This window comes from Equus przewalskii, chromosome 30 (genome assembly GCF_037783145.1).
Source record: "Equus przewalskii isolate Varuska chromosome 30, EquPr2, whole genome shotgun sequence".
Taxonomy (NCBI): domain Eukaryota; kingdom Metazoa; phylum Chordata; class Mammalia; order Perissodactyla; family Equidae; genus Equus; species Equus przewalskii.
The window spans coordinates 6,851,676-6,861,418 of NC_091860.1; positions in this window are offsets into that span (position 1 = coordinate 6,851,676).

The following is a 9,743-nucleotide window of genomic DNA, read 5'->3' on the forward strand; positions in this document are numbered from 1 at the left end:
GCTGGCTCCTGTCAATGGCAAAATGGTTGTTACTATGAACCAGATAACTGGGGTATGAGGTACTGACCAACGTATCTCTGGCTTTGAGCATGTCTCCCAAAAGGAGAGCCCCATCTCTGCTGGAATCTTGATTATGTTGCCACTATTAAGTGGGAAAGAAGTTTTACAGGAATAATTCTAAGGACCTTGATTCCCTTGCTATCATTTATTTATTATATCTGAGGTTTGCAGTAATCTGTAAGCATGTGTTTAAAATTCCAGTGAACATTTATCTCCATCCTCAGTGCTGGCAGTCTCCAATGGTGAGAACTGAGTTGTCTGGTGACCTTTCCACTGTATAATTTATATTCCGGAAAAATCACAATAACGAATCTGGATTCCTGAAGTTTATAAATGAAAGACAAACTATTTATAAACAAATAATAAAACCAGTCCAAATGAGATCTTTTTCAACAGGAAGAAACTCTAGAAATGTGGTAGTATGGTACCTTCTTTTATAGCTTAAGAAACTGAGGACTCCACCAACAAAATGAAAAGGCAACCTGCAGAATGGGAAAAGATATTTGCAAATCTTATATCTGATAAGGGGTTATTATCCAAAATACATAAAGAACTGATATAACTCAATAGCAAAAAACCAAACAATCTGATTTAAAAATGGGCAGAGGATCTGAATAGACATTTTTCCAAAGAAGAGATACAGATGGGTGACAGGTACATGAAAAAGTGCTCAACGTTATTAAACAGGGAAATGCAAATAAGAGCACAATAAGATATCACCTTCCACTGTTAGGACGGCTATTATCAAAAAGACACGAAAGAACGAGTGTTGGTGAGGATGTGGAGAAAAGGGAACGTTTGTGCACTGCTGGTGGGAATGTAAATTGGTGCAGCCACTATGGAAAACTGTATGGAAGTTCCTCAAAAAATTAAAACTAGGACTACCATATGATCCAGCAATTTCACTTGAGGGTATTTATCCAAAGAAAACGACAACACTAATTTGAAAAGATATACGCACCCTCCTTTTCCTTGCAGCATTATTTACAATAGCCAAGATATGGACAACCTAAGTGTCCATCAATGGATGAATGGATAAAGAGTATTCCACACAATGGAATGTTATTCAGCCATAAAAAAGAATGAGGGGCCACCTTGTGGCCGAGGGGTTAAGTTCGTGTGCTCTGCATCCGTGGCCCAGGTTTTTGCCAGTTCAGATCCTGGACGTGGATCTAGCACTGCTCATCAGGACATGCTGAGGCGGCATCCCACACAGCAGAGTCAGAAGGACCTACAGTCAGAATATACATCTATGTACTGGGGGGTTTGGGGGAGAAGGAAAAAAAAAGAGAGAGAAAACATTGGCAACAGATGTTAGCTCAGGTGCCAATCGTTAAAAAAAAAGAATGAAATCTTACCTTTTATGTTGATGTGGATGGACCTTGAGGGCATTATGCTAAGTGAAATAAGTCAGACAGAGAAAAACAAATACTGTATGATCTCACTTACATGTGGAGTCTAACACAAACAAACAAATACAAACCAAGTTCACAGACATAGAGAACACATTGGTTGTTGCGTGAGGCAGGAGGTGGGGGGGTGTGTCAAATGAGTGAAGGGGTCAAAAGGTACAAACTTCCAGCTATAAAATAAATAAGCCCTGGGGATGTAATGTGCAGCCCGGTGACTATAGTTAATAACACTATATTGTATGTTTGAAAGTTGCTAAGAGAGTAAATCTTGAAAGTTATCATCACAAGAAAAGAAATTCTCTAACTATGTATGGTGGTAGATGTTAACTAGACTTATTGTGGCGATCATTTTGCAATATATACAAATATCAAATCATAATGTTGTACACCTGAAACTAATATAATGTTGCATGTTAATTATACTTCAATCAAAAAAATTTTAAAAAGCTGAGGTCCGAAGAGTTACCTTGTTGCATTTTAAGGACTAGCATAAAGTTTGGTTCCAAGTAAGCATTCAGTCGTGCTTGTTGAATGAATATTTGTGATTAAGTGACTTGCCATTAGGAAGAATCTCCCAATACCTGGCACCTAGTCAGAGCTTAATAAATATTAAGTTAACAGGACATGTCAATGGAAGCTCCATTTAAAAATGAATAACAGTAAACTACCATTTAATCCAGAGATGAAACTCTACACAAACCAGCCAACATCACTGTGAAATGACAACTGCAGGGATCACATCCCCTTTGGACATGGCAATCGTTGAGCAGAATTCCAAACCAGAGCAGCCGGTGACTGCTGCTGCCCAGTACCCTTCACGCAGGTTGACTGGGAAGTGTGCTTCTGCTCACGGCGGTCCATCCTGGTTACAGCGTTCTGTCCCCCTCAGAGGTTGTCACGTCTTTCACCCTCTCTTAGTCAGAACCCCAGGCCCCTCCCAGACCCCTGAGTGCTCAGAGGCCCCCCCCCATTTCTCCTCTCTCTGTTCAGGGAGCAGTGGGTCACCGGTGTGATTCCATAGGGCACCCCTACCTAGCCAGCTCCTCATTTTATAGCCACTCCCCACACGTACCTCATCCAGGATTTTCCACTTTGCCTCACACATCTTGACATTTTTGACAAAAAGATAATGCTAGTTGAAAATCTGGATGGGTTTTCACGGCAGAGTCAGTGCCATGAATGAGGTTGCATATGAAAAGTTGAGGATCCAAGATTGCATGGAAATTCTACTTGCTAACCCAGATGTGGTAATGCTATTAGATATCAACTCAACCAAGCATCCCACAAAGGTTAAAAATCATGGGCCCTTCCAGAGGGTTATTATTTCTCATTTCATTTGGGGATTTGGGGACACTCTTGCTTCTTATTTTTTTCCTTTGATTGGTAACCTGGTTTGTTGAGCATTTGAAGCTCCCGTCTCTGGCTTCTGCACAATCCATGCACTTTCCTGGTCAATAGCATCTCCACTAACCAGTGGGAAAATGAGAAAGGGAAGCCCAAATCACCAAGTTTGTTTTTAAGGAAGCTCTTGTAAAAGATTTCAAGGGAGAAGACGTTAAAATGATGGGTTTGGAGTTTCTGTGGATTTACACTGCTGATGCCTTTCCTGTGTCCTGCTAGAAAGGATAATCAGATTTAATTGGATTTTGGGGGTTGAGAGACCAGCAACTAGTTTTGGGATTATTATAGACTTTTTTGGGAGATTAATTGAAGATACTTACTTGGGCTGACGGAGAATCTGGTCTTTTATGTTGTAAAGACACACTCCTTTGTAATTAACTACACATAAAAGATGAAAATGTGCTTTCATCTATTCAAAAATTAGTGCAACTTAATTTTTTCCTGCTAAAAAAATACCGTGACATTTTTGCAAAACAAGACGTCTCACTTTTGATGGGTTCCGATGACTCAGGTTTGTTTTTTGCCCTCTTTGTTTGGAAATATACGCTGTCTGGGATTATGCATATACACGTTCAGGATGAAGCAAAGGCTGGAGATATTTGGAAGTCAAGAATTTTGCAGCATCTGGAAAGCCTGAGCCTTTTAAAATGTAAGAATGTTTTGAAATGCTGAATTTACTTGGCTTAGAAAATCCAAGGACTAAATTTGTATTTAGGCGTCACCCGCTCCACGTTCTGCGGCCCAGAGTCCTGGAGAGGAAGCGAGGGATGCATGAGAATCTGCTGGAGCCGGGCTGGCACCAGGCTCGGTTTCCAAAACCTCAGGGCAAGGTGGAGAAGGACTCGCCCTCTGATTCTGCCACAGAATGTGAAATGGAAACTCTAATGCTGTCTTTGCCCCTGCCCCTCGGGAAAACATTCGTGGAGCACAGAGAGTCCTTGCCCCGCGGGGATATTCCTCTCCTTGGAGACAAAGTCCAAGGGTGACTTTATTTTTAAGTGACTTTTAAGCGCACAAAGTCATATGCGAGGAAGATAGTCTGAACGTAGCTCTTCTGTTCTTCTTTGCGTGTATCGCAGGCTCGAGCACGGTACTTTGTACACCGTGGATGTGCAAGAAATCTTTCTTTGACTTGCATTATTAAAGATCTGGAACATTACATAATGTCTCGTTTTTCAGATACTATTAATAATCACCAAAAGGCATGAATTTGAAGTGATTCTCTAACATGCAAGTTTCCGTTTGGAGGAAATGTATCTTAATGTGATACACCGGACCTTCATGTGAGATCCAAACAACATGCGCAGTATGTAATTCTTTAAATACATATATATATATAAATATATTATATATATGGGAGTATTGGATTTATCACTTAATCCCTTGCTTAGAGACAAAAGGACGAGGAGTGTGGTGTCAGGAACCGTACTGAGGAACAACGTGCATAGATTTTTACTTTAGTTTGTACCATCCCTTGTCTTCATGGGGAAAAAATTCTATTCGCTTTCTTCTACGACTGCTAGCAGGGTATCTTGGAGAGAACAATATCTTAAGACTTTTAAGGGCTGGGGATCCAAGAGTATACTACCAGCCGGGAGCTTTGTCAGAGCTAACTGCTTTCTTTGCCTTGTAAAACTGCTATCTACATCAATCTATGTTTGTATTTCTCCTGCTTTTTAATTTGTTTAATGGACTTCAGCTGAAGACTTTCCTCGACGTCTGAGGAAAGTCAAGTGTAATAAACCCATAAGGACCTAGCAGGCACAGTTCAGCACTCTTGGGTTATTTTGTCCGACTTTCATCTTTGCTGCAGCAGAAACGATGGCTGCTGAGCCCCCTGGACCTAACCCCGCAAGGCTGGAGCCTGGGAAGCGATCAACCAGGTGAGTCTCACTTCTCTGCTCTCCTCTCCCCTTCCTTCTCTGTGGCGCTCTTCCCTCTCTTCTGTTCCCTCCGATCTGCTCCGTCTCAGCAGCCCCTTCCTCTTTCAATCCTCCATCTTCTTTTTTTTGCTGCTTTGTACCTCCACTCTCATCTCATTCACTTTTTAAACACTTTCTTTGACTTCTTCACAAGCCAGAGAATGATAGAACCTCGAATTTCAGCTCACCATACCTGTGTTGTAAGGGTTCAGCGTGATAGATGAGATGGTCCTCACATCTTCAAAAAGCTCAGACACCAGTGGAAATGAGCATGGACATGTGGGGGATGGCAAAAAGAAAAATATTGTTTGTTGGGGGACCATGGAAAACTAAGTTGAGAGAGAAGTAAGATTATCTGATGGTGGAAGGTTTTGATGGCTGAGGGCTGAAGAGTCTGATTTTCTAGAGTTTGATACTCAGATCACCTTCATCAGAAACAACTGGCCAGGCCCCATGGCCAAGCAGTTAAGTTTGTGCACTCCGCTTCAGCAGCCGAGGGTTTTGCCGGTTCGAATCCTGGGCACAGACATGGCACCACTCAACAAGCCATGCTGAGGCAGCATCCCACATGCCACAAGTAGATGGACCCACAACTAAAAATACACAACTATGTACCAGGGGGGGCTTTGGGGAGAAAAAGGAAAAATAAAATCTTTAAAAAAAAAAAAAAGAAACAACTGGCCAGGCCCCATGGCCGAGTGGTTAAGTTTGTGCACTCTGCTTTGGCGGCTGGGATTTCACCAGTTTGGATCTTGGGCATGGACCTAGCACCACTCATCAGGCCATGCTGAGGCGGCATCCCACATAGCACAACCAGAAGGACCTACGACTAAAATATACAACTATGTACTGGGGGGCTTTGGGGAGAAGACAAAAAAAGAAGATTGGCAACAGATGTTAGCTCAGGTGCCAATCTTTAAAAAAAAAAAAAAGAAACAACTGGCCAACTGATTAAACATCCAGATTACTAGGTTTAGAAACCAGGCCTATTGAATCAACATTTCTGGGCGAGGGCCCAGGAATCTACATTTCCAGCAAATACCTCAGATGATTCATTAGAAGTTGGAGAATCACTGACTAGAGCAACAGGGAGCCTTGAAATTCATGATTTTAAAACTTTCTTTTGACTGCATCAAACTAAAAAGCTTCTGCAACAATTGGGAGAAGATATTTACAAACCATACATCAGATAAGGGGTTAATATCCAAAATATACAAAGAACTCACACATCTCAACAACAAAAAAACCAACAGCCCAATTAAAAAGTGGGCAAAAGATCTGAACAGAGATTTCTCCAAAGATATACGGATGGCCAACAGGCATATGAAAAGATGCTCAAAATCATTAGCTATCAGGGAAATGCAAATCAAAACTACAATGAGGTATCATCTCACTCTGGTCAGAATGGCTATAATTAACAAGACAGGAAACAACAAATGTTGGTGAGGATGTGGAGAGAAGGGAACACTTGTACACTGCTGGTGGGAGTGCAAACTGGTGCAGCCACTATGGAAAACAGTATGGAGTATCCTCAGAAAATTAAGAATAGATCTACCATATGATCCAGCTATCCCACTGCTGGGTATTTATCCAAAGAACTTGAAAACACAAATGCATAAAGATACTTGCTCCCCTATGTTCATTGCGGCATTATTCACAATAGCCAAGACTTGGAAGCAACCTAGGTGCCCATCAAGGGACGAATGGATAAAGAATATACGGTATATATACACAATGGAATACTACTCAGCCATAAGAAATGATGAAAACTGGCCATTTGTGACAACATGGATGGAACTTGAGGGTATTATGCAAAGTGAAATAAGTCAGAGAGAGAAAGTCAAATACTATATGATCTCACTCATAAGAAGAAGATAAAAACAACGACAAACACACACATAACAACAGAGAATGGATTGGTGGTTACCATAGGGGAAGGTGGGGGGAGGGCAAAAGGGGTGTTTAGGCTCACGTGTGAGGGGATGGACTATAATTAGTTTTTGTGTGGTGAACATGATGTAATCTACACAGAATTCGAAATATATTATGATGTACATCCAAAAGCTATATAATGTTATAACCCAATGTTACTGCAATAAAAGAAAAAAAGGAAAAGTTTTAAAAATTTTCTTCTCCCTCAAAAAACTTACAATTTATTGGAAACTTACGACTTAGCTGTAGAAAATGTCATTATGAAATAAACGTTAAATCACAACATAAAAAAATAAAAAAAATTAAAAACATAAATAAAACTTTATTTTTAAACTTCACTCAGATGTGTTAACTGTCTTTCAAAAGCAGCATATTTTAATAGGTGAATGCAATCATTTTACGTTTGTTGTTTCTATTGACGCATCTGGGCTTCTTCCTACCACGTTTCTTGTACCACGTTTTTGCTTTGGCTTTTTTATACCTTCCTGACATCTGTTGAATTGTTACAGCTTTTTGTTGTTGGTGGTGGGGGTTGTTTTGGACATGCTTTTTTACCCCTTATACTGGTCTGAATATAACAGCTTGTAATCCTTCACTTTTAGGTAAAATTTGGTTTTAATGTGTGTATTCTCTTTCACATTTTCCTAATGTCACCTTAGGTCACTCAGTGCCTGGGTCCTCCCAAACAGCAAAGGCACTGTTAGTGAGCCAGCATGCTTTACATATTTTCCATCTTATCTCTCCATTTCCATGTTATTGCCATCTGGAATTTCAGGTCTATCTCTTTAAAAACAAAACACAATCAATTATTAATATGTTACTATCAGTACTTAGTGATATCAACATATGTTACTAATATCTTTCTTGCTAAGGACTACATTCCTTAAAAATTCCAGAAGCTTCTGTGAGTGGTTAACTTTCTAAGTCTTGACGTGTTTGAGAACGACTTTATTCGGCTCTCGTGATTGAATGATCATTCATCCTGGTACAGACTGAGCCACTTTCTCCAGCGCTCTGAGGATATTACACCACTGACTTCTGGCATCTCTTATTGGTGAGATGATTGCTGTTACCTGCTGCAGACAAGCCTTAAGGTGGTCTCCATGATCTTGCTTCCTGGTGTTCATAATCTTATAGCATTCTTTCCTTTGAGTGTGAGCGACTTGCTTCTAACCGATAGAATATAGCAAGGGAGGTGGGATGTCACTGCCGGGAATACGTTATGTTGCGTAAACTGGCCTTGCCAGCAGTCTGGCTGTAGATTATTTGGCTCTGTGCTGCTTTGCAGAAGCGAGTAGTCATGAGTCTTGCAATTGCGAGGAAATGAACTCTGCTGACAAACTGAGGAGCTTGGAAGTGGATCCTTCCCGACTTGAGCCTGCAAATGAGACCCTGGCCCTGGCTGACTCCTTCACTGCAGCCTCACAGAGAACTCAGTTAAGCTGTGCCCCAACTTTTGACCTACGGAAACTGTGAGATAAGAAATGCATGTTGTTTTATGCAGCCAAGTTTGTGTTAATTTTTTACATAGCATAGAAAACTAATACATCACCCCAACTGTTCCTCATTTGTAGGTCATCTGTCATTTCTCTCTGACAACCTCTACAGATTGTCTCTTTTTCTTTGATGGTCTACAGTTTCACTACAAAGTATCGAGGTCTGGTTTTACTTTTCTTTATCCTTTCCACACTTGACATGCACTATATATATGAGAACTCTTTTTTTCCTTCAATTCAGGAAAATGCTCAGCCATCAATTCTTCAAAACTCGCCACTCCACCACTTGGTGTGCTCTCTTCTCCCAGAGCTCTTACTAGGTCCATCAGGGAGGGTTTCTATCTGTCTCCAGCTTGCCTGACTTCTCTTCCATGCTTCACGTTTCTTTGCCCGTCTGGGCATCATTCTGGATCACTCAGTACAATATGGCAGCTCTCAAATTCTGTACCTATGACGAATCTCCTATTTATTATCCCTTTTTTAGTTTTAAGTTTCAGTTTATATGTTTTTAAGTTATACTGTTTGTCTTTTGTAATCTTCCCTGTTCTGGATTCAAGTATTTCTGTTTTTCGTTTGTTTCATAATGTCTTGTTCTTGCTTTAGCTTTCCAGCTCACCTTGAGAAGCATGTGTGTGTGTGTATGCACATGTGTGTGCGTGTGTGTGTGTGAACACACATGCATGTTTTCTTTTCCCTTCCCCATGCTGATGCCTCTATATAGTTACCTATTGCCTCTGTCCCCCAGGTCCCTGGTTCTTCTTTTGGTGTGTCCTGTGGGGATGTCACAGCTCCTTTTCCTAAGCCAGCAAGGGCTTACTCACTTCAAGACCATACAGCTGCCTCTAATCTCTCCCACCACATAAGGCTGTGTGGTTTAGCAGCCCAGCATAGAGACCCTGTCCAAAATGGGGAGCCTCACCTTAGCCCCTGATTTCATGCGTGTTTCCATCTTGAACCCCACTTACTGCTGTGCACTCTGTGTTCTTCATGGCTTGCCCATGGAGCCATTCATATAGTTTTCTTTAGCATGGTTATGATTTTTTAAATTATTTTAACCAGTTAATGCAGGAGGTTTGGAATACAGGCAGCAGATTCACAGGTGCAATCACGACACTGTGTTTGCTGGAGATTCCAGGAATCACTGTTGTTAAACTGTTCTGCTGTCATATTTGGCCGGAGGAGAATACTTTGATATCAGTTACATGCATCTCCGAATCACGGACCAAACTCTCTTTTGCCATTGTTTTTAGAAGGAATATTTGCAAAGCACTCGAAGATCTACCCCGTTAGGTTATAGTTAGCATTGTCAGTCTATCAACTATCATAATAAGCAGATGTGATATCAAATTACACTTAGCTTTTAAAATATATATATATGTATATATATATTTCTTCATGGCAAGTCAATTTCAAAATAGCACATTCAGACACTGACTGTGTTTCTAAAAAGAAGTGACAAAAACATTTTGGGCCTTGGAAGTGGCACAGGATTAGAGTAAATGCAGGAGACAAGATGGGGG